Source organism: Ovis canadensis, chromosome 4 (genome assembly GCF_042477335.2).
Source record: "Ovis canadensis isolate MfBH-ARS-UI-01 breed Bighorn chromosome 4, ARS-UI_OviCan_v2, whole genome shotgun sequence".
NCBI lineage: Eukaryota > Metazoa > Chordata > Mammalia > Artiodactyla > Bovidae > Ovis > Ovis canadensis.
The window spans coordinates 69,076,656-69,102,556 of record NC_091248.1 but is presented as its reverse complement, the minus strand read 5'-3'; the positions used below and the strand labels follow the sequence as shown (position 1 = coordinate 69,102,556).

Here is a 25,901-nt window from a genome sequence, read left to right as displayed (position 1 = left end):
AAGATTGCCGGGAGGAATATCAATCACCTCAAATATGCAGATGACACCACCCTTATGGCAGAAAGTGAAGAGGAACTAACAAGCATCTTGATGAAAGTAAAAGAGGAGAGTGAAAAAGTTGGCTTAAAGCTCAACATTCAGGAAACGAAGATCATGGCATCTGGTCCCATCACTTCATGGGAAATAGATGAAGAAACAATGGACACAGTGAGAGACTTTATATTTCTGGACTCCAAAATCACTGCAGATGGTGATTGCAGCCATGAAAATTAAAAGATGCTTGCTCCTTGGAAGAAAAGTTATGACCAACCTAGATAGCATATTGAAAAGCAGAGACATTACTTTGCCAACAAAGTTCTGTCTAGTCAAGGCTATGGTTTTTCCAGTGGTCATGTATGGATGTGAGAGTTGGATTGTGAAGAAAGCTGAGTGCCGAAGAATTGATGCTTTTCAACTGTGGTGTTGGAGAAGACTCTTGAGAGAGTCCCTTGGACTGCAAGGAGATCCAACCAGTCCATCCTAAAGGAGATCAGCCCTGGGATTTCTTTGGAGGACTGATGCTAAAGCTGAAACTCCAGTACTTTGGCCACCTCATGTGAAGGGTTGACTCATTGGAAAAGACTCTGATGCTGGGAGGGATTGGGGGCAGGAGGAGAAGAGGACGACAGAGGATTAGATGGCTGGATGGCATCACTGACTCGATTGTGAATCTGAGTGAACTCCCGGAGTTGGTGATGGACAGGGAGGCCTGGGGTGCTGAGATGCATGCGGTCGCAAAGAGTTGGACACGACTGAGCGACTGAACTGAACTGAACTGAACTGAACTGAACTGATGGGAGAGATTGACTGTGGGGGAAACTGGGTTTTGTTCTGATGGTTGGGGTCCTGCTCAGTAAATTTTTAATCCAATTTTCTGTTGATGGCTGGAGCTGTGTTGCCTCCCTGTTGTTTGGCCTGATACCAAACTGTCAACCTAGGCTTCACTGGAGACTCTTTGAACTCACAGGCAAGTCCTACTCAGTCTCTTGGGGGGACACTGCTTTTTTCTCCTGGCTCCTGGTGCACACAAGGTTTTTTTTTGTGTGTGTGTGCCCTATGAGAGTCTGTTTCGCTAGTCCTGTGGAAGTTCTGTAATCAAATCCCACTGGCCTGCAAAATCAAATTCCCTGGGGGTTCTCAGTCCCTTTGCTGGATCCCCAGGTTGGGAAATCTGTTGTGGGTCCTAGAACTTTCTTAACAGTGTGAGAATTTCTTTGGTATAACTGTTCTGCAGTTTGTGGGTCTCCTGTTTGGCAGATCTATGTTGGGGCTAAGGGCGACCTCCTCCAAGAGGGCTTATGCCACAGGCTGCATGACCCAGGTCTGCTTCAGGGAGTGACTAAGCTCATGTGCATATATCACATTTGGTTTATTCACTTATCTGCTTATTAACATGAACATATAAATTAGAATTTTACTTATCATGTATGAAATTCATTATTATCAAATCAACAAAGCATTACACTTATAGGCTACCTGGTAGGACATTAAATTCAGGCCTTTATGTGATTATAGATATTTGTTGAAAAGGGAACTGCTAACATATAGAGTAATATTGGACACATTTATTTGATCAGAATCTAAGCAAACAAAAATTCAGATTAAAAATTCAGATTGAGTGCAAACATGCTCATATTTTGAAAACTACCAGTTAAATTTCTCTGCAAGCTATGCATTAGACTTTTTGTCAGCAAAAAATTTTGTCAGAATATGGATGTAGTGTTTTAAGGAACAGCATAGCAGGTGCAAACAACCAGTGCTTTTTCTGGGGTAGTGATCCTAGAAATATTGCTTATGATACAGCTGCTATTTCTTTAATGTGTTCTGTTAGTGCCACTGCTCAGTCTGATGATGGGTAACATCTACACCCCTCGCAGGCTAAAATGAAAATCAATTCCAGACTCAGAGTATCCACAGAAGACACGACTTCTGTGTCAGTAGGTCACTCAGCTTTGGTATTGTGACACTGTAGCACTATAACCATTTTTAAAGACAAAATTGGAAAAATCATTTGTAGGACTACTCAGGGACTATGTATATGTATGTCTGTGAGAGGATTATTTTCAAGTATTTGTTTCTGGATTTCCACTGCTATAGATTAGTAGCATTAAATTATGGAAGGCATAAAAAACCTGGAGAAATCAAATTTTGCCTATGCTTGAGTATATATTACATTGAATGTGTATTATGATGAATTATGATCAACAATTGAGGACAAAATAATTCCCACATTATTTTGGAGAAATCAGATCAATGATTAAATACTGTATAAAAACATCACTAGCTTATTGTGTTTTTCTGTATCTTTTTAATTTACAGATACCTGTTAATCTGAATTTTAAATATCATTCATAAAAGTTTGACTACCCTGGGTCTAGCTGAACATTCCATTAAAGATAGTTTCTTTGTTTCAGTTCATGAAAGCATGTCATTTGCAAATGGCTATTCTAGGTAAATAAATAATGCACTCACTTTATGTACAAGTCACTGATAAGTTGCTAAGGAAGAGTTTGATATGGTTGAGAGCTTAGGGTACACCTAGGGATATATCAGCAGACCAATATATAATTGTAAATAAATATAAGTTGTTAGAGTGTAGTCATGCTGTTGATATTTTGAATAGGGATAAAAGATAGAAAATAATTATTGGGAACAAAAGTATTAATAACTGTAAAAAAGAAAATGTTTTACATTTGTAATGAAAATGAAAGATGCTTAATGAGAAAGTGAAAGTGATAGTTAAGGCTCTCCTTTACCCTATTGATTAGCACACATTTTTCTTGAGTTAAGTAGTTTATATTTGATGTGCAAATTACATGATTCTATTGGACTTGTTTCAGAATTTATTTTAATACCACTAAATTGTGATTCTACTAATACAAATCGGTTAACTGAATTAATACAACTCTATTTAATGTTTCAAAAACTCGTTGGTCCTATTGTTCATAATTATCAACAATACATATATTTCAGAATTACACCCCCTCCAACATTAGAGATACATTTAAGATTATCCATCAGGGATTGCTTCATTTTATGATCTAGAGCCATATATTTTCAAAGTAATGATCATTCATTCATATTTTCAGATAAATATTTAGAGCTTTCTTTGTGGCAGATACATTTATTGACAAAAAGTTTGGAAAAAACTCAAGAAAACAAAAAAAATTGATCAGTCTTAATGAAAGGAAAGATAATTCTGTAAAGTTGGATTTTCTGGATTGTATTTGAGAGTCAGCCAGAAACTCCACTTATTTTTAGAATATTATAGTTGAAAATTTCAGGAAAATTTCAGATTACTATTTGCACATAAAGTAAACCAAATTTAATGGTATCCTTCTAACTATAAATTATCATTTCCTCTGTCAATTTTCAAATTATATTTATTTGAATATTTGAAAAAATAGTGTTTTAGAAACTTTATAGCAATGTATTCTCATAATCTCTTTTTCAAATTTTTAAAACTAATGATGCATTTCTGATTTTTAGCTCATACAAATTTCATTACTTATTGACCCTGATAATTTCCTTTATTTCATACTTTATGGTGTTAATATATCCATCAATTTTAGGGAGAAAAAATAAGAATTGGCATGATACATGGCTATTTCTGAGTGATTTGAATGCATTGGGGCCTTTATATAAATCTCATCTTGGAGTTATAATCACTCACCCAAGACGTGGAATAAAATAAGTTCCTACAAGCTAATGGTGATGAAGAATCATTGTCAACAATAAATAACATAAGAGATATCTGTCAGATATACAATGAATGCTCTTTTAATGAAAGAAGGAAGAAACAAAGAAAGAGAAGGTAATGTTTTTATTAAAGCTTCCAGCCTGAAATTTAAACAACCTATATTGAGTCAGATATGAGATTATGTAAGAAAATTCAGTCTATCAAAGCATTTTGTTTCAAAGCTATTTTGTTACTTTAATATGTGTATGAAATAGCTTCACTAAAAAGATGAGATAAGTACATTTGTAAGTGGAATTAAAGGAAGATCCAGTATTATAAAATGTGCATACCTCCTCATCTTATCTATCCTCTTTGAACCTACAGTCTATTTTTATTTTCTTGCTGAAGAGAACATGGGACCCTTATTATCTTCATTACCTCCACCATAGTTTGGCCCCAGGTAAATAATAGGGAGGCAACACAGCCCCACCCATCAACAAAAAATTGGATTAAAGATTTCCTGAGCATGGTGCTGCCCATCAGAACAAGACCCAGTTTCCCCCACAGTTAGTCTCTCTCATCAGGAAGCTTCCATAAGCATCTTACTTTTACTCATCAGAAGGCAGACAGGATGAAAACCACAGTCATAGAAAACAAATCAAACTGATCACATGGACCAATGAAACTATGAGCTATGTCATGTAGGACCACCTAAGATGGACAGGTCAAAATGGTGGAGGGTTCTGACAAAAGCTTCAGTGGTCCACTGGAGAAGGGAATGGCAAACCACTTCAGTATTCTTGCCTTAAGAACCCCATGAACAGTATGAAAAGGCAAAAAGATAGGCCACTGAAAGATGAGTTCCCCAGGTCGGTAGGTGCCTAATAAGCTACTGGAGATCAGTGAAGAAATAGAATGAAGAGATGGAGCAAAAGCAAAATCAACACCCAGTTGTGGATGTAGCTGGTGATGGAAACAAAGTCTGATGCTGCAAAGAGCAATATTGCATAGGGAATTTGGACTGTTAGGCCCATGAATCAAGGCAAATCGAAAAGTGGTCAAAAAGGAGTTGGCAAGAGTGAATGTCAACATTTTAGGAATCAGCAAATTAAAATGGACTGGAATGGGTGAATTTAACTCAGATGAGCTTTATATCTAGTACTGTGGGCAAGATCCCTTAGAAGAAATGGAGTAGCCCTCATAGTCAGCAAACAGTCCAAATTGCAGTATTTGGATATAATCTCAAAAATGATAGAATGATCTCTGTTCGTTTCAAGGCAAACCATTCAATATCACAGTAATCCAAGTCTATGCCCTGACCAGTAATACTAAAAAAGCTGAAGTTGAACAGTTCTGTGAAGACCTATAAGACCTTCTAGAAGTAATACCCAAAAAAGATGTCATTTTGATTATAGGGAACTGGAATGCAAAAGTAGAAAGTCAAGAGATACCTGGAGTAACAGGCAAATCTGGCCTTGGAGTGCAGAACGAAGCAGGGCAAAGGCTAACAAAGTTTTGCCAAGAGAACACACTGGTCATAGCAAACACCCTCTTCCAATAACACAAGAGAAGACTGTACACATGGACATCACCAGAAGATCAATACCAAAATCAGCTTGATTATATTCTTTGTAGCCAAAGATGGAAAAGCTCTATACAATCAGCAAAAACAAGACAGGGAGCTGACTGTGGCTCAGATCATGAACTCATTGCCAAATTCAGACTTAAATTGAAGAAAGAAGGGAAAACCGCTAGACCATTCAGGTATGACCTAAATCAAATCCCTTATGATCATACAGTGGAAGTGACAAATAGATTGAAGGGATTATATCTGATAGAGTGTCTGAACAACTATGGACCAAGGTTCGTGACGTTGTACAGGAGGCAGTGATCAAGACCATTCCCAAGAAAAGGAAATGCAAAAAAGGCAAAACGGTTGTCTGAAGAGGCCTTAGAAATAGCTGTGAAAATAAGAGAAGCAAAAGGCAAAGGAGAAAAGGAAAGATATAAGCATCTGAATGCAGAGTTCCAAAGAATAGCAAGGAAAAATAAGCCTTCCTCAGTGATCAGTGCAAAGAAATAGTGGAAAACAATAGAATGGGAAAGACTAGAGATCTCTTCAAGAAAATTAGAGATACCAAGGGAACATTTCAAGCAAAAATGGGCACAATAAAGGACAGAAATGATAAGGACCTAACAGAAACAGAAGGTATTAAGAAGAGGTGGCAAGAATACACAGAAGATTTATACAAAAAAGATCTTCATGACTCAGATAACCATGATGGTGTGATCACTTGCCTAGAGCCAGACATCCTGGAATGAGAAGTCAAGTGGGCCTTAGGAAGCATCACTACGAACAAAGCTAGTGGAGGGGATGGAATTCCAGTTGAGCTATTTCAAATCCTGAAAGAGGATGCTGTGAAAGTGCTGCACTCAGTATGCCAGCAAATTTGGAAAACTCAGCAGTGGCCACAGGACTGGAAAATGTCAGTTTTCCTTCCAATCCCAAAGAAAGGCAATCCCAAAGAATGCTCAAACTATTGCACAATTGCACTCATCTCACATGCTAGTAAAGTAATGCTCAAAATTCTCCAAGCCAGGCTTTAACAGTACGTGAACCGTGAACTTCCAGATGTTCAAGCTGGATTTAGAAAAGCCAGAGGAACCAGAGATCAAATTGCCAACATCCATTGGATCATCAAAAAAGCAAGAGAGTTCCAGAAAAACATCTACTTCTGCTTTATTGACTAAAGTCTTTGACTGTGTGGATCACAACAAACTTTGGAAAATTCTTCAAGAGATAGGAATGCCAGACCACCTGACCTGCCTGTTCAGAAATCTGTATGCAGGTTGGGAAGCAACAGTTAGAACTGGACATGGAACAACAGACTGGTTCCATGTAGGGAAAGGAGTACATCCAGGCTGTGTATTGTCACCCTGCTTTTTTAGCTTATATGTACAGTATATCATGAGAAATGCTGGGCTGGATAAAGCACAAGCTAAAATCAGGATTCCTGGGAAAAATATCAATAACCTCAGATAAGCAGATGGCACCACCCTTATTGAAGAAAGCAAAGAACAACTGAGAAGCCTCTTGATGAAAGTAAAAGAAGAGAGTGAAAAAGTTGGCTTAAAACTCAACATTCAGAAAGCTAAGATCATGGCATCTGGTCCCATCACTTCATGGCAAATAGATGGGGAAACAGTGGAAACAGTGAGATATTTTTATTTTGGGGGTCTCCAAAAGTCACTGCAGATGGTGACTCCAGCCATGAAATTAATAGATGCTTGCTCCTTGGAAGAAAAGTTATGACCAACCTAGACAGCATATTAAAAAGCAGAGGCATTACTTTGCCAACGGTTTTTCCATTAGTCATGTATGGATGTGAGAGTTGGACTATAAAGAAAGCTGAGTGCTGAAGAATTGATCCTTTGAAATTGTGATGTTGCAGAAGAGTCTTCAGAGTCCCTTTGACTGCAAGAAGATCCAACCAGTCCATCCTAAAAGAAATCAGTCCTGAATATTCATTGGAAGTACTGATGCTGAAGCTGAAACATCAATACTTTGGCCATCTAATGCAAAGAACTGACTCATTCTAAAAGGCCCTGATGCTGGGAAAGATTGAAGGTGGGAGGAGAAGGGGACCATGAGTATGAGATATTTGGATGGCTTTACTAAATCAATGGAGATAAGTTTGAGTAAACTTCAGGAGTTGGTGTGTCATGCTGCAGTCCATGAGATCACAAAGAGTTGGACACAACTGAGTGACTGAACTGAACTGATCTGAACTGAAGTGAAATTGCCTTCAGAAGAGAATCCATTGCTTGATCCATTGCATTCCTTGGTAGTCATTTTCTTCATTACTGCTCTTAACATTATTGAATTCAAATTACAATTCATTCAAATAGAGGTTTAATTTCTGTTTTTTTTTTTTTTAATTTTTCCTTCTGGGCAGATTAGATTGGATGATAGAAGTAGGTTAGTTTTGGTGGAACTTCAGCTGAATGATCAACTTGAGAAAATGAAAGAATTGAATAAAAAACTGTAGATATGAAGTAAGAGGTTCATAAATTTAAGTAGTTTTAATATTAATTTAGCAGTTATGAAGCAGAGATTGTGTCTTGGGTGAAAATATGATAGTGGTAGAAAAGTTTTTATGGCAAAATGTGAATATGTAGAGGCTTCTCCTTGTTAACAAATACATTATATTAGGGTACAAGACAAGAGAAATGGTATAAGATTAAGACTATGAATTTGTCAAGGGAGGGATTTGGGGATAGAATCCTTTGACAAATGGTTGAGAAAACATGAAAATTCCAAGTCGTCCAGCATTATCAGCTCCTTAAATAGTTGTGGCTGTATATCCCTGAAATGACTACAACTCCCAGCCTCCTAAAGCTTGTTTAGCTAGTAAAATACTTTCCCTAAGGTTAGAGTTCTGGTTCTCTAGAGTGCCTGCATCATGTTCTATTTCTTCTTGGTTTGCAGCAGCTAGAGAATTATTTTTATCCATGTTAAGCTTGTCCACTCACTAATTAAAGCCCTGTTCACACACTTAGCATTCTGTTAATTTTTGCTGCAGATGAGACTCATTTTTGCTGAAAATGAGTCACTGAAAATAAGAGAGAAGAAATAAGAAAATCAAATAAGCCAGGGATTTTCTCTGAAGATTGTAAATGTTGACCTGCTATTAAACTTGGTTGTTGTTGTTCAGTGACTAGCTCCTGTCTGACTCTTTGTTACTCTTTGGTATTTAGAGTACTGTGCGGTTTTTGTCTTCCACAACCTATTAGAAATAGTAAACAGTATTTATGTTATTTTGGAGATGTGTTGTTCAGTTTGACTTATAGCAGCATATATATGCATGCTTATGATTTATATGGCTTTAATAATTCTAGTTAAATAATTGAAAATTATTACAATAAAATAGCTCCAACTTATAAAGGTATGTCATGTGAAAAGTGAGTTATATTCACTTGATAAGTTCATTTTTTAACTTTTAATGTCATCAAAGTTATTTACTACCAGTAATTTTTTCATAAAACATAGAGAAAAAAATATAACCAAAAGCCTTCAGCTTTTAGAATATAAGAATTGTTCTTTTTGTTACTTCAGGAGAAATTCAGGAGGTCATTTAATTCTGATTTGAACAGAGGTGTCACTTTCTCCTCCTGCCTCATAAATAATTATTTCTACATGGGAAATTGATGTTATACTTGGTATCACCCCATGCTTACTTTCACTTGCACTGTATCACATTTTAACTTAGAATCTATCTTTGGCTTTGTGGAATATCATTTATTTGAAAGAATGCTTGACCTGTGCTTCAGCAGGCAATAGGGAGAGTACCTTTTGTTTCTGTTGTCTCCAGTAGGTAATATACACCTGGTACTTAGTAAGTGTTCATTAATTGAAATGGGCTTCCTTGGAGGGTCAGTGGTAAATAATCCATCTGCCAGTGCAAGAGACACAGATTTGATCCCTGAGTCAGGAAGATCCCCTGGAGAAGAAAATGGCAACCCACTCCAGTATTCTTGGCTGGTGAATCCCATGAACAGGGGAATCTAGCAGGCTTCAGTCCATGGGTTCACAAAGGAGTTGGATAGGACTTAGGGACTAAACAACAACAAAAACAATTGCTGTGATTGAAAAGAAAGAAAGTTTTCTAGGCAATTAACCATTGCTGTTAAGTAGTACAAAGTTTTGATTAGGCAAGATGAAAAGGTTCTAGAGAACTGCTGTACAGAATTATGCCTGCAGATTACTGTGTTATGTATTTAAAAATTGCTTGAGGCAAGATTTCATGCTAAATGTTATTCCAATGATAAAGAATAGAAACAAATGACATTTGATTTCAAAGTGTTTTTATTTATTTGTGTAAATATGGTCATGCATTTTTACAGTTTCACCAGCCAGCTCTGACTTTTGCCCTTAATGAAGTCTAAGAGAGCAGAATCCTGTATGTAACTGACCTAGCATTACTTCTTCCTTTAATGACTGCTTATTCACCTTCCACCTAACCAGAAGGGTTTGTCTACTCGTTGATTTAAGTTTAATTTTTGTATTACCTATCTGACTGAATCTGCTACTAAAATATAGATATTTTCAATTCAAAGCTAGAAACAGATTTGTTAATGTGAAAAGTGATGACAAATAGTATTGTCCTAACTTTGAATTAGTATGTTTTGAACTGTGCCCATAAAATCAGCCGAGTTAACATTTATTGTGATTTACTTTCAAAGTGAACTTTGAATCTCAGTTCAACTCGTATGACTATATCTCCTTAATGGTTTGATTGGGATATGGTGGCACCTGGAGCACTATCTGCTTCAGTTTCTTAGATCCAGATGCTATTAACCAATAGCAATCAAACCAGAATAAATCTTGCAGAGACCCCATTCTGCTAAGATAATGTTTTCATGATTTATGCATTGTGGCCAAAAGATATTGAATATAAGTTTTGATAATTTAAATACCTCTTCCTTGCAATTCTGAAGGAACTCTTCTTATGTTGTGCTGTATAAAGATGACAGAAGAATAAGTTGAAAACCAAACTTGTGATAAATCTCATGTAGATTACCTATAATTAGTATTTATGTATATATTTTTATATGCTTGATAGCTTTGCATTATTGCAATCATCACTTAAGTATGGCTCTAGTATTACCTACACTAACTACAAATCCTACTTCATTAATATATAGGTTAAATCAGTATTTTTCATATTTTAAAACATTTTATACTCAAGTTCTAAAATATATGTTCTCAAACTCTAAAATATATGTTCTCCATTAATATATGTTCTCAACATATGTTCTAAAATATATGTTCTCAATTTAACATAGGTTAAATCAGTATTTTTCAAATTTTAGAATAACATTTTATACTCAAACTCTAAAATATATGTTCTCAATTAATATTTGAAATTCCAAAATAAAATTAATATTGTATCATATTAGATTAAGGCATTGGGTCAGAGCACTTCTATATTTCCATGTCTTATCTATTAAAAAAAAATCACTGAATGTAATTTTGAACCAGATTACCTATGGGTAGTATCGCTTACCCTGGTTTAGATGCCCTGTTAATTCTACCTAAAATTTCATTTCTACATTCCTTGGTGACACAAACGGTAAAGAATCCTACAATGTGGTAGACCTGGGTTTGATCCCTGGTTTGGGAAGGTCCCCTGGAAGAGGGCATGGCAACCTACTCCAGTATTCTTGCCTGGAGAACCCTCACGGACAGAGGAGCCTGGTAGGCTACAGTCCATGTAGTTGCAGAGAGTCAGACATGATTGACTGACTAAGCACAGCACGTACCTATCCAGTTCCATGTTGATTGATCAATAGATTAATAGATCCGTTTAACAAACATTTATCTAGTGCCTACTATTTGTCAGTCAGTGGTTTAGATTTATTGGGCTCAAAAGTAAATTAAACAGACAAAAACATTCCTTTTCTTGTGGAGTTCATAATAATCACAGTTAGGAAACTAATTGTAGCGAGCTCTCTATATTTCTTTTGGAGGTTTCATAGTGTTTAGCCTTTGCAGAACCAGCTTTAAAAAATCCTATTTTCTTTCTTGATAGTTGCAACATCTGTACAAAATGATAAAGATATGATGTTCCCGTCATGTAAATGCCTGATGCAAAAGAAGAAAAAAAAACCCAAAAACCTTTTGCAAAACATGTCCCAAACCCTTCATAAATTTTGGTGGGAATGGAATAACTCATATAGAATATGGACTGCTTTCTAAATAAGTTAAAAAAATTTTTCCCTATTTATCAGAAGCTTGTTATTGTTTCTCTTATTCTATTTGCATACATCCCCATTGCCCAACGACTAGAATTAAGGCTATAAATTTGTTGCTCTGCTGGGGTTTGATTGTTTAGTTATTTTCTTGTCACTGAAACGTTGGTTATGCTATCAACCTTTATGACCAATATTTGTTTGTATTCTCAGATTTGACTGTAGTTAGCTCAGTTCAGTTCAGTTCAGTCGCTCAGTCATGTCTGACTTTTTGCGACCCCATGAATCGCAGCACGCCGGGCTTCCCTGTCTATCACCAACTCCCGGAGTTCACTCAGACTTGCTTCCATTGAATCAGTGATGCCATCAAGCCATCTCATCCTTTGTCGACCCCTTCTCCTCTTGCCCCCAATCCCTCCTAGCATCAAAGTCTTTTGCAATAGGTCAACTCTTCGTATGAGGTGGCCAAAGTACTGGAGTTTCAGCTTTAGCATCATTCCTTCCTAAAAAATCCCAGGGTTGATCTCTTTCAGAATGGACTGGTAGGATCTCCTTGCAGTCCAAGGGACCCTCAAGAGTCTTCTCCAACACCACAGTTCAAAAGCATCGATTCTTCAGCACTGAGCTTTCTTCACAGTCCAACTCTCACATCCATACATGACTACTGGAAAAACCATAGCCTTGACTAGATGGACCTTAGTTGGCAAAGTAATGTCTCTGCTTTTGAATATGCTGTCTAGGTTGGTCATAACTTTTCTTGCAAGGAGTAAGCGTCTTTTAATTTCATGGCTGCAATAACCATCTGCAGTGATTTTGGAGCCCAAAAATATAAAGTCTGACACTGTTTCCACTGTTTCCCCATCTATTTCCCATGAAGTGATGGGACCAGATGCCATGATCTTCATTTTCTGAATGTTGAGCTTTAAGCCAACTTTTTCACTCTCCTCTTTTACTTTCATCAAGAGGCTTTTTAGTTCCTCTTCACTTTCTGCCATAAGGGTGGTGTCATCTGCATATCTGAGGTTATTGATATTTCTCCCGGCAATCTTGATTCCAGCTTGTGTTTCTTCCAGCCCAGCATTTCTCATGATGTACTCTGCATAGAAGTTAAATAAGCAGGGTGACAATATACAGCCTTGATGTACTCCTTTTCCTATTTGGAAGCAGTCTGTTGTTCCATGTCCAGTTCTAACTGTTGCTTCCTGACCTGCATACAGATTTCTCAAGAGGTAGGTCAAGTGGTCTGGTATTCCCATCTCTTGAAGAATTTTCCATAGTTTATTGTGATCCACACAGTCAAAGACTTTGGCACAGTCAATAAAGCAAAAATAGATGTTTTTCTGGAACTCTCTTTCTTTTTTGATGATCCAGTCAATTTGTCAATTTGATCTCTGGTTCCTCTGCCTTTTCTAAAACAAGCTTGAACATCAGGAAGTTCACGGTTCACGTAATGCTTAAGCCTGGCTTGGAGAATTTTGAGCATTACTTTACTAGCCTGTGAGAGGAGTGCAATTGTGCGGTAGTTTGAACATTCTTTGGCATTGCCTTTCTTTGGAATTGGAGTGAAAACTGACATTTTCCAGTCCTGTGGCCACTGCTGAGTTTTCCAAATTTGCTGGCATATTGAGTGCAGCGGAATTCTATCACTTCCACTAGCTTTGTTCGTAGTGATGCTTCCTAAGGCCCACTTGACTTCACATTCCAGGATGTCTGGCTCTAGACGAGTGATCACACCATCATGATTATCTGGGTCGTAAAGCTCTTTTTTGTACAGTTCTTCCATGTATTCTTGCCATCTCTTCTTAATATCTTCTGCTTCTGTTAGGTCCATACCATTTCTGTCCTTTATCGAGCCCATCTTTGCATGAAATGTTCCCTTGGTATCTCTAATTTTCTTGAAGAGATCTCTAGTCTTTCCCATTCTGTTGTTTTCCTCTATTTCTTTGCATTAATCACTGAAGAAGGCTTTTTTATCTCTTTTTGCTATTCTTTGCTTGTATTCTTTGAATGTACACAAGCATTCAGATGCTTGTATCTTTCCTTTTCTCCTTGGCTTTTCGCTTCTCTTTTCATAGCTATTTGTAAGGCCTCCCCAGACAGCCATTTTGCTTTTTTGCACTTCTTTTCCATGGGGATGGTCTTGATCCCTGTCTCCTGTACAATGTCACGAACCTCCGTCCATAGTTCATCAGGCACTCTATCTATCAGATCTAGGCCCTTAAATCTATTTCTCACTTCCACTGTGTAATCATAAGGGATTTGATTTAGGTCATACCTGAGTGGTCTAGTGGTTTTCCCTGCTTTCTTCAGTTTCAGTCTGAATTTGGTAATAAGGAGTTCATGATCTGAGCCATAGTCAGCTCCTGGTCTTGTTTTTGCTGACTGTATAGAGCTTCTCCATCTTTGGCTGCAAAGAATATAATCAATCTGATTTCAGTGTTGACTATCTGGTGATGTCCATGTGGTGATGTCTTCTCTTGTGTTGTTGGAAGAGGGTGTTTGCTATGACCAGTGCATTTTCTTGGCAAAACTCTATTAGTTTTTGCCATGCTTCATTCCGCATTCCAAGGCCAAATTTGCCTGTTACTCCAGGCGTTTCTTGACTTCCAACTTTTGCATTCCAGTCCCCTATAATGAAAAGGACATCTTTTTTGGTTGTTCTAAAAGGTTTTGTAGGTCTTCATAGAACTGTTCAACTTCAGCTTCTTCAGCGTTACTGGTTGGGGCATAGACTTGGATTACTGTGATATTGAATGGTTTGCCTTGGAAACGAACAGAGATCATTCTGTCGTTTTTGAGATTGCATCCAAATACTGCATTTCAGACTCTTCTGTTGACCATGATGGCTACTCCATTTCTTCTGAGGGATTCCTGCCCGCAGTAGTAGACATAATGGTCATCTGAGTTAAATTCACCCATTCCAGTCCATTTTAGTTCGCTGATTCCCAGAATGTTGACGTTCACTCTTGCCATCTCCTGTTTGACCACCTGTAATTTGCCTTGATTCATGGACCTGACATTCCAGGTTCCTATGCAATATTGTTCTTTATAGCATCGGACCTTGCTTCTGTCACCAGTCTCATCCACAACTGGGTATTGTTTTTGCTCTGGCTCAATCCCTTCATTCTTTCTGGAGTTATTTCTCCACTGACCTCCAGTAGCATATTCGGCACCTACTGACCTGGAGAGTTCCTCTTTCAGTATCCTATCATTTTGCCTTTTCATACTGTTCATGGGGTTCTCAAGGCAAGAATACTGAAGTGATTTGCCATTCCCTTCTCCAGTGGAGCATATTCTGTCAGACCTCTCCACCATGACCCGCCCGTCTTGGGTTGCCCTGCAGGAATGGCTTAGTTTTCATTGAGTTAGACAAGGCTGTAGTCCTAGTGTGATTAGACTGACTAGATTTCTGTGAGTATGGTTTCAATGTGTCTGCCCTCTAATGCCCTCTTGCAACACCTACCATTTTACTTGGATTTCTCTTACCTTGGGCGTGAGGTATCTCTTCACAGCTACTCCAGCAAACCACAGCTGCTGCTCCTTACCTTGTATGAGAGGTATCTCCTCCCGCCGCCCTTCCTGACCTTCAATGTGGGATGGCTCCTCTAGGGAGCCCACACAGCCACCACTCCTTGGACATGGGGTTGCTCCTCCTGGCCACCACTCCTGAACTCGGATGCGGGGTAGCTCCTCTTGGCTGTTCCTGAGCTGTTGCAGCCTGGCACTCTAGGCCGCTGCCCCTGATCTCGGACGTGGGGTAGCTCTCGGCTGCCGCCGCTGCCTGCACTTAGTGTTAGCTAGTTTGAGATATTAAAATAATCCTTATGTTTCACTATTCCCTAGGAAGACCTATGCTGAATTTTCAAAGATATAACTATATCTTATGAAAACAGTATGTAAAATGTTAGTGTAATTTTTACTTTTGAACATCAATTATACATTATGACCTATATGAAAATGTATTTTATTTATTTATTTCAGATTTTAGTGTATTTTGCCAAATCAGACATTCACTAAACAAAATATTTTGTATTATGCTTAAGCTTTGCACAGCTTTTCTGTTTGGAAATTATTAGATGGTAGTATTTCTTTTAGGACATATCTTCATTTTTGTTAATTAAAAGACAGAGTAGAAACAAAGAGTTCCAAGTAACATGTTAAGAAAACAAATCTCTTTTTTGAGTATCAGGGAGTTCCTGGGGTGGCGGGGGCGGGGGGGAAGACAAGAAAATTAAACTAGCTAGTAATTGTTCACTTTGTTTACTACAGTCCCTTAAAAGAAAAGAGTTCAAATTCTCTGGGAATGCTTGAATTATGCTCTGCTCTCCTACAACAGTCCTTAAATAAATATACAATCAAATTTAAAAGGCTAAAAGAAATAGACAAGGGAGTATTTCTAAATGTGAACTTTCATTCAGAACATCTTTGAATATCTCAGCTTAAATTGAATCCTGCCCTTGTGTGTGTATACACATGCATGTGCCATGTTGCTCAGCACACTGAAACCATACATACTCCTCATTATACTGTACACTTCATGAGAGCAGAGTTATGGCTTATCTCAGAGCGTGGACAGTGCCTTACATACAGTCAGTAGCGAATCCATGTGTGTGAATGTGAGAGAATTCTTATTTGTCTATTTGGCTCTGCTCTTGCCTTCTCTGGTTTCTTAGTTTTCTTCACTGGCTTGTTTTTTTCTATTAATTAACTTTTTTTTTAAATTCAGCTTTTCCCCCCCTAATCTAAGTGATCATTTGGTATATAATTAAGTGATCACTATGATCAATATTCAATGACTTAAAATTTTTTTTCTTGAGGTTTAAGTTACTAAAATAAGATATGCTTATTTAAATAAAACCTATATGTTGGAATCTTGATATGTTTTTTATTTTTAAAATTAGCTTCTTGCTTTATCTTTTTTATTTAAAATGAACTTTGGTTAAAGAAATACATGTGCTGAGTTTAAAAAACAAATAAAACAGAAAGTTTATTATAGTGAAAAATAGCAGATGTCTGCCTTTCACCTTCCTACTGTCCTGTCCAGCTATACAGAGGAACACATTTCTGATATTTATAACCATTATTATAAATGATATGCTTATTGACATTACTTGATCTATCTAGTTTAAACATTAATTTTGGTTAATGAAAATGGAGAAATTAATGGGAGAGAATGGCATATCAATAAAAAGTGAAATAAAAACTAAGCTGAAAGGGATTGCATTGAATCTATAGATTGCTTTGGGTAGTATACTCATTTTCACTATAGTGATTCTTCTGACCCATGAACATGGTATATTTCTCCATCTATTAGTGTCCTCTTTGATTTCTTTCACCGGTGTTTTATAGTTTTCTATGTATAGGTCTTTAGTTTCTTTAGGTACATATATTCCTAAGTATTTTATTCTCTTCGTTGTAATGGTGAATAGAATTGTTTCCCTAATTTCTCTGTTTTCTCATTATTAGTGTATAGGAATGCAAGGGATTTTCTGTGTGTTTATTTTATATCCTGAAACTTTACTATATTCATTGATTAGCTCTAGTAATTTTCTGGTGGAGTCTTTAGGGTTTTCTATGTAGAGGATCATGTCATCTGCAAACAGTGCGAGTTTTACTTCTTTTCCAATTTGGATTCCTTTTATTTCTTTTTCTGCTCTGATTGCTGTGGCCAAAACTTCCAAAACTATATTGAATAGTAGTGGTGAAAGTGGGCACCCTTGTCTTGTTCCTGACTTTAGGGGAAATGCTTTCAATTTTTCACCATTGAGGATAATGTTTGCTGTGGGTTTGTCATATATAGCTTTTATTATGTTGAGGTATGTTCCTTCTATTCCTGCTTTCTGTAGAGTTTTTATCATAAATGGATGTTGAATTTTGTCAGAGGCTTTCTCTGCATCTATTGAGATAATCATATGGCTTTATTTTTCAATTTGTTAATGTGGTGTATTACATTGATTGATTTGTGGATATTGAAAAATCCTTGCATCCCTGGGATAAAAGCCAAGCAATCTGTAGATTCAATGCAATCCCTATCAAGCTACCAACAATATTTTTCACAGAGCTAGAACAAATAATTTCACAATTTGTATGGAAATACAAAAAACCTTGGATAGCCAAAGCAAGCTTGAGAAAGAAGAATGGAACTGGAGGAATCAACCTGCCTGACTTCAGACTATACTAAAAAGCCACAGTCATCAAGACAGTATGGTACTGGCACAAAGACAGACATATAGATCAATGGAACAAAATAGAAAGCCCAGAGATAAATTCACGCACCTATGGACACCTTATCTTTGACAAAGGAGGCAAGAATATACAATGGATTAAAGAAAATCTCTTTAACAAGTGGTGCTGGGAAAACTGGTCAACCACTTGTAAAAGAATGAAACTAGAACACTTTCTAAGACCATACACAAAAATAAACTCAAAATGGATTAAATATTTAAATGTAAGACCAGAAACTATAAAACTCCTACAGGAGAACATAGGCAAAACACTCTCCGACATACATCACAGCAGGATCCTCTATGACCCACCTCCCAGTATATTGGAAATAAAATAAAAAATTAACAAATGGGACCTAATTAAACTTAAAAGCTTCTGCACAGCAAAGGAAACTATAAGCAAGGTGAAAAGACAGCCTTCAGAATGGGAGAAAATAATAGCAAATGAAGCAACTGACAAACAACTAATCTCAAAAATAAACAAGCAACTCCTGCAGCTCAATTCCAGAAAAATAAACAACCTAATCAAAAAATGGGCCAAAGAACTAAATAGACATTTCTCCAAAGAAGACATACGGATGGCTAACCAACACATGAAAAGATGCCCAACATCACTCATTATCAGAGAAATGCAAATCAAAACCACAGTGAGGTACCATTTCAGACGAGTCAGAATGGCTGTGATCCAAAAGTCTAAAGCAATAAATGCTGGAGAGGGTGTGGAGCAAAGGGAACCCTCTTACACTGTTGGTGGGAATGCAGACTAGTACAGCCCCTATAGAGAACAGTGTGGAGATTCCTTAAGAAACTGGAAATAGAACTGCCTTATGACCCAGCAATCCCACTGCTGGACATACACACTGAGGAAACCAGAATTGAAAGAGACACGTGTACCCCAATGTTCATCGCAGCACTGTTCATAATAGCCAGGACATGGAAACAACCTAGATGTCCATCAGCAGATGAATGGATAAGAAAGCTGTGGTACATATACACAATGGAGTATTACTCAGCCGTTAATTAATAAAGAATACATTTGAATCAGTTCTAATGAGGTGGATGAAACTGGAGCCTATTATCCAGAGTGAAGTAAGCCAGAAAGAAAAACACGAATACAGTATACTAATGCATATATATGGAATTTAGAAAGATGGTAATGATAACCCTGTATGCGAGACAGCAGAAGAGACACAGATGTATAGAACAGACTTTTGGACTCTGTGGAGAGGGAGAGGGTGGGATGATTTGGGAGAATGGCATTGAAACATGTATAATATCATATAGGAAACAAATTGCCAGTCCAGGTTCGAGGCAGGATACAGGATGCTTGGGGCTGGTGCACTGGGATGACCCAGAGGGATGGTACGGGGAGGGAGGTGGGAGGGGGGTTCAGGATGGGGAACACGTGTACACCCGTGGTGGATTCATGTTGATGTATAGCAAAACCAATACAATATTGTAAAGTAATTAGCCTCCAATTAAAATAAATAAATTTAAATTAAAAAAACTAAGCTGATATATGCTACAATAGAACTCTACATAAGTGTTTTGGGTCCATAAAAAACAGGTTGGCATTTTAGGTCTTCCAGGCTCCTTTTAAAAATAGCTGTTGTTTAGCTTCCACCAGCAGTAAACAAGAGAGCTCATCTTTCTGTATTCCTGACAACACTGGGTAGATTTATGCTATTCTGATGATGTAAGTTGTATATCATTTTAGTCTTCATCCTCCAGATAAGTGATTTTGAGCATTTTAAACTACTTGAGAGCTGTTCTGGCTTCCCCTTCGAAGGCAGTGCCATTTCAAGTTTTTACTTATTTTTCTATTAGTTTCTTCTGAGTATTCTAATATTGATTCTTTGTTGGCGCTAGGTCTTCTCTCAGTTTATATATGATGTCAGAACTGAACCTTATTATCCTCCCTCCATATCTTCTGCCTGTCTCTTGTCTGTGGAAAACTTTTGTCAAAGAATAAGTTTAATCAGAAAAATGAGAACGTGTGGAAATAAAGGAAAACAAGCAAAGGAGACCAAATAATGTACTCATTAAGTATAGTCAGGGACCTTTAATTCCTTCTACAGGGCTATAGATAACATTCTGAACCTTATCCAATGAGCTGTCTTATAGACACCAAAACACTAGGTGGAAGGAGTTATCTATATGATGACCAGACTGTTCCCATTACATGTGGTACTGGTGGTTTAGTCGCTAAGTCATGTCTTACTCTGGCTATCTCATGGACTGCAGCCCACCAGGGTCCACTTTACCGGATTTCCCAGGCCAGAATACTGAAATGGGTTGCCATTTCTTTCTCCAACCCACAGCATAAGCTACTACAAATCCAAGAATTGATCAGAAAAAATGAGAACAACTGGATCCTGGAACTGATAATTAACTGTATCTAAAACAATTTAGATGACAGTAGTTAGACCACTGATGACCAATTTGAAGATGACTGTGCTGTTTTTGCATCTAGTCCCCCTGCCACACTTCTGTCTATAAAAGCTCTTGCCCCGCTGGTTGCCAGTGCAGGGGTAGTTGTCCTTTGGACAGACATCTGCCCTCCCTCCCCAGTTGCCAGCATATGAAGTAAAGCAAACTTTCCTTTCCACCAACCTGACCTATTAATTGGCTTTTAAGCAGCAAACAGCCAGACCTCACACACCTTTTGGCAACATTAGTCACTAAAAAATTCTCATCTTAACTTAGTAAAAGTCATTAATTTTATGGCTCATTATTTATGTTTTGTTTCAGAATTGCCTTTTACTTCTAATTTTCAAAAAATTCACCTGAATATTTTCTATTAGCTTTGAAAAGATAACTTTCACATTTTAAAATTGTTTGTGTGCATGTGTGCTTAGTTGCTCAGTTTTATCCAACTCTTTGCGACCCCATGGACTGTAGCCTGCCAGGCTCCTCTGTTCATAGGATTCTCCAGGCCAGATTAACTGGAGTCTGTAGCCATTACCTTCTCCAGGGGATCTTCCCAACCCAGGGATCAAATCCTGAATTGCAGGTGGATTCTTTACCATCTGAGCCACCAAGATCTTTAATCTAGTTAAATTTCAAATTTATATATGGTGTAAAATAAGGAGCTAAGTTTTTGCCGTATTCTGAGCCTATATTTCTTTCTCTATAGAATGAGTCAGCACTAACCTTTTCTTTTACTTTTGATATCATCTTTATCATACATAAAGTTACCACTGACCTGTGAATTTATTTCTGAACTCTGTATCTCTGTGTCTGTCCCTGAATTTGTTGTGTATCCTAATATTTGATAGAGTGAGATCCCTTCTCTATGTCCTTCATTTTTTAACTTTGATAATAATAGACATTTTATAACATACTTTAAAATGGATTTTTAGATTTTATTTGAAAATCTAGAATTTATAGGTTGATTTAGGAAAAATTGATATCTGTGAATATGGGGAAGTCAAAAATAAGTCAGTATGGAATTAGAAAACAATTTAGGCTGCTACATTTTCATAAAATTTTTTTTTTTTGGTGGCATATCAGTTCAGTTCAGTCACTCAGTTGTGTCCGACTCTTTGCAACCCCATGAATCCCAGCATACCAGGCCTCCCTGTCCATCACCAACACCCAGAGTTCACTCAGACTCACGTCCATCGAGTCCGTGATGCCATCCAGCCATCTCATCCTCTGTCGTCCCCTTCTCCTCCTGCCCCCAATCCCTCCCAGCATCAGAGTCTTTTCCAATGAGTCAACTCTTTGCATGAGGTGGCCAAAGTACTGGAGTTTCAGCTTCAGCATCTGCTGTGAAGTCGCTTCAGTCATGTCCAACTCTGTGCAACCCCAGAGATGGCAGCCCACCAGGCTCCTCCATCCCTGGAATTCTCCATGCAAGAACACTGGAGTGGGTCGCCATTTCCTTCAATGCATGAAAGTGAAAAGTGAAAGTGAAGTCGCTCAGTCATGTCAGACTCTGTGCAACCCCATGGACTGCAGCCTACCAGGCTCCTCCGTCCATGGGTTTTTCCAGGCAAGAGTACTGGAGTGGGGTGCCACTGCCTTCTCCGTCAGCTTCAGCATCATTTCCTCCAAAGACATCCCAGGGCTGATCTCCTTCAGAACGGACTGGTTGGATCTCCTTGCAGTCCAAGGGACTCTCAAGAGTCTTCTCCAACACCACAGTTCAGAAGCATCTATTCTTCGGTGCTCAGCTTTCTTCACAGTCCAACTCTCACATCCATATATGACCACTGGAAAAAACCATAGCCTTGGCTAGATGGACCTTTGTTGGCAAAGTAATGTCTCTGCTTTTGAATATGCTATCTAGGTTGGTCATAACTTTTCTTCCAAGGAGTAAGTGTCTTTATTTTCATGGCTGAAGTCACCATCTGCAGTGATTGTGGAGCCCAAAAATATAAACTCTGACACTGTTTCCACTGTTTCCCCATCTATTTCCCATGAAGTGATGGGACCAGAGGCCCATGATCTTCGTTTTCTGAATGTTGAGCTTTAAGCCAACTTTTTCATTCTCCTCTTTTACTTTCATCAAGAGGCTTTTTAGTTCCTCTTCACTTTCTGCCATAAGGGTGGTGTCATCTGCATATCTGAGGTTATTGATATTTCTCCCAGCAATCTTGATTCCAGCTTCTGCTTCTTCCAGCCCAGCATTTCTCATGATGTATTCTGCATAGAAGTTAAATAAGCAGGGTGACAATATACAGCCTTGATGTACTCCTTTTCCTATTTGGAACCAGTCTGTTGTCCCATGTCCAGTTCTAACTGTTGCTTCCTGGCCCACATATAGCTTTCTCAAGAGGCAGGTCAGGTGGTCTGGTATTCCCATCTCTTTCAGAATTTTCCACAGTTTATTGTGAGCCACACAGTCAAAGGCTTTGGCATAGTCAATAAAGCAAAAATAGATGTTTTTCTGGAACTCTCTTGCTTTTTTGATGATCCAGCAGATGTTGGATGTTGGCAATTTGATCTCTGGTTCCTCTGCCTTTTCTAAAACCAGCTTGAACACCAGCAAGAAATGATTGGGGAAGAAAGATTAACATAAATAAAGTCACGGGTGGAGTCTGCTGCTATGCAAAATTTTGTCATTGAGAAAAATATGGAGAACAGAAGCAACAGAGAAAGAATGCTAGAATGTTAAGAACAGGAGTTTTAATTACCTATATTTTTGTAACTTTGAATTATGTAATACTTAAGATTAACTAAAACAGTGGTTTCAAGTTATGCTTTGCAGTATATATCTAAGCTTCCTAGAATACTCCCAGGGTAACTGGTGAAAGAATAGTGGTGGTACTGAGTATTTGGAATCCTGATTCAGTCAGAACGTTTCATTTTTTATCTGCTTAATTAATTGACCTCTCACCAAAATTCCATTGGAAGAAAGGATTTTTCAGACAAAAGTGTTTGGAAATGACTTAAAGAAAATTACTGAAATGCTTAAATGTTCAGTGAGCATGGTATATGATGTCATTGATCATTTTCAGTGCCTGTGGAAATGTTGCTAATTGAACATGGTACTCTTTCCTGTTGCAGACTTAGGGTTAGTCTCCCTGCAGCTTTTCATGTGGTCCCTAGCAATCAGAGTTGCATGTTTCTTTCCCTTTCTCCCTTGCTTTTCACTTTTCTTTCTTCAGCTATTTGTAAAGCCTCCTCAGATAACCACTTTGCCTTCTTGCTTTTCTTTTTCTTTAGGATAGTTTTGTTTACAGCCTCCTGTCCAATATTATGGACCTTCATCCATAGTTCTCCAGGCACAGTGTTGACTACATCACATACCTTCAATCTATTTTGTCACCTCCACTGCATATTCATAGGGGATTTGATTTAAGTTGTACCTGGCTGGGCTAGTGGTTTTCCCTGCTTTCTTTAGTTAAGCTTGAATTTTGCTATGAGAACCTGATGATCTGAGCCACAGTTAGCTTGTTTTTGCTGACTCTATACAGCTTCTCCATCTTTGGCTACAAGAATGTAATCAATTTGATTTTGGTATTGACCATTTGGTGATGTCCATGTGTAAAGTCATCTCTTGTGATGCTGAAAAAGGGTACTTGCTATAACCAGTACATTCTCCTGGCAGAATTCTGTTCATCTTTGTGCTGCTTCATTTTGTCTTCCTAGGCCAAACTTGTCTGTTACTCCAGGTTATCTCTTGACTTCCTACTTTTGCATTCCAATCCCCAATGATGAACAGAACATCTGTTTTTGGTATTAGTTCTAGAAAGTCTTCTAGGTCTTTGTAGAACTGATTAGCTTCTTCACTAACTGTGGTAGGGGCATAGACTTGAATTATTCTAATTTGCATGGCTTGCCTTGGAAATGAACCAAGATCATTCTGTAATTTTTGAGGTTGCACCCAAGTACTGCATTTCAGACTCTTTTGTTGATTATGAGAGCTATTCCATTTCATCTATGGGATTCTGGACCACAGTAGTAGATACAATAGTCATCTGAATTAAATTTGCCCATTCCTGTCAATTTTAGTTCACTGATTGCTAAGATGTCAATGTTTATTCTTACCATCTCTTACTTGACCACTCACAACTTACCTTGAATCATGAATCTAACATTCCAAGTTCCTATGCAGTACTGTTTTTCTCATCATCAGATTTTACTTTCATCACCAGATGCATCCACTGAGCATCATTTTGGCTTTGGCCCGGCTGCTTCACTCTTTCTGGAGGTATTAGTAGTTCTTCTCCACTCTTCCCCAGTAGCATAGCAGACACCTTCTGATCTGGGAGAAGAAATGCTTACTGTTAATCTGTTAATTGTGGAAAGACCTACAAAACTCATTAAGTAGGCAATTGAAATCAGTCATGTTTTCAGTTGGGAACCTTGAGACATATATAATTTTGTTCTTATAAATTACAAAATTTAATCATCAAAAGTTTAAACCTGGAAAATCAGTATAAGAATGGGAATTAAAATCTGTTTCTTGAAAGTGTGCTTAGTGCTGTTGCTATGGTCCTTGCTTTGTACCAAACAGTGGCTTTAAAGTTTTCCAAAATGTAGGAAAGCAGTTTTATACACGTTTGAAGATTCCCAAAGCAATGAATGCTTTATACTTACCTTTAGGTTTAGTATGTTTTATGGTGAAATCATTGAACTAATTGGGACATAAATGAAAACTTAATTTTCAAAGCGGTGACAATTGTTTGTCTCTATTAACAGGGCTGCTCTAATGTGATACTGGAATTGAATTTACCTAGGGCTCCATATCAAGGTTGACTTGGAAGTCTTATTGAAGATCTGGGAGAAATAGGTAAGTGGCCTTTTGGTGATAAGTCTCTTTCATTCATTGTGCTTATTTATTTTTTCTAAAGTTTCTTTTGTCCTTTCAGTTTTTGGTTAAGTATCTTTGCTCAAAGGTTAAAAAAACAAAACAAAACAAAAAACTATCAGTGAACCATAGAGACATCTCATGCCTGACAATAGGAGTTTTTACCACTGTTTCTTCTCTTGGGCTTTTTATTTCATTTCTTATTGTGCTCCTTCTTCCTTTTAAACCTGATCTCACTTTGGCTTTTGAAAATTAACACAAATTTATGAAGAATGTGAATTTGATTTTGAAATATTGGGAATAAATGATTAGACAGGAAAAGCACTTGAAGTATTTTCTGTCACCACTATGCTGGCCTATTTATACTGATGTTTTCAATACTATTTTATTAAGATCCAGTTGATACTTAGGAGAATCTAGAAATGTCAGAAACTAAGGAGAATGGCATACTGCTAACGATTTTTTTCTTGAAAGTTTGATTTTTTAAAATAAACTTCTTGAGATCTAGCAAGTCAGCTATTTAGAAATCATTTATCTTTTTTAATATTATACTTCTTTCAATATAATGGTAGTTTTCCTTGATATTTACAGTGCCAGTTTAGAGAATTTGAACTCCATTGTTTGTTACAAAGCAAGGACCACAGAGATAGTATGAGTTGCAGTTCCAAGAGATGCAGATTTTATCTTCCACTCTTACTCTATGTCTCTGTGAAATTAGTTTTTTGGTGTCATTTCTTGACTATGGTATCAGTCAAGCAGTTTTGTTATAGGGGGCCAAAGTTGTAATTATATAGTTACAAGAAGAAAACTGAAAAAAAATTCCAGATGAGTTGTTTACATCATTTCCCTCTCTAGTCTTTACCCTCAAAGAAAGGGGAACCCTAATACTCTGACTTCTTAAAATCATGATTTTTTCTTGCCCATGCTACTTCAGAATTCTTTATCA

The 25,901-nt window shown here is 37.5% G+C and overlaps 1 protein-coding gene across 13 annotated transcripts in view; it reads left to right on the top strand.

The window, feature by feature from the left end:
• Positions 1-25,901, top strand: part of FOXP2 (forkhead box P2) — a 675,695-nt gene that overhangs the window by 197,206 nt on the left and 452,588 nt on the right. For all 13 annotated transcript variants that reach the window (XM_069587981.1, XM_069587978.1, XM_069587975.1 and 10 more), the window contains one exon: positions 24,847-24,937. The gene's annotated coding sequence lies outside the window, so the exon portion shown is untranslated. The remainder of the gene's footprint in view (positions 1-24,846; positions 24,938-25,901) is intronic.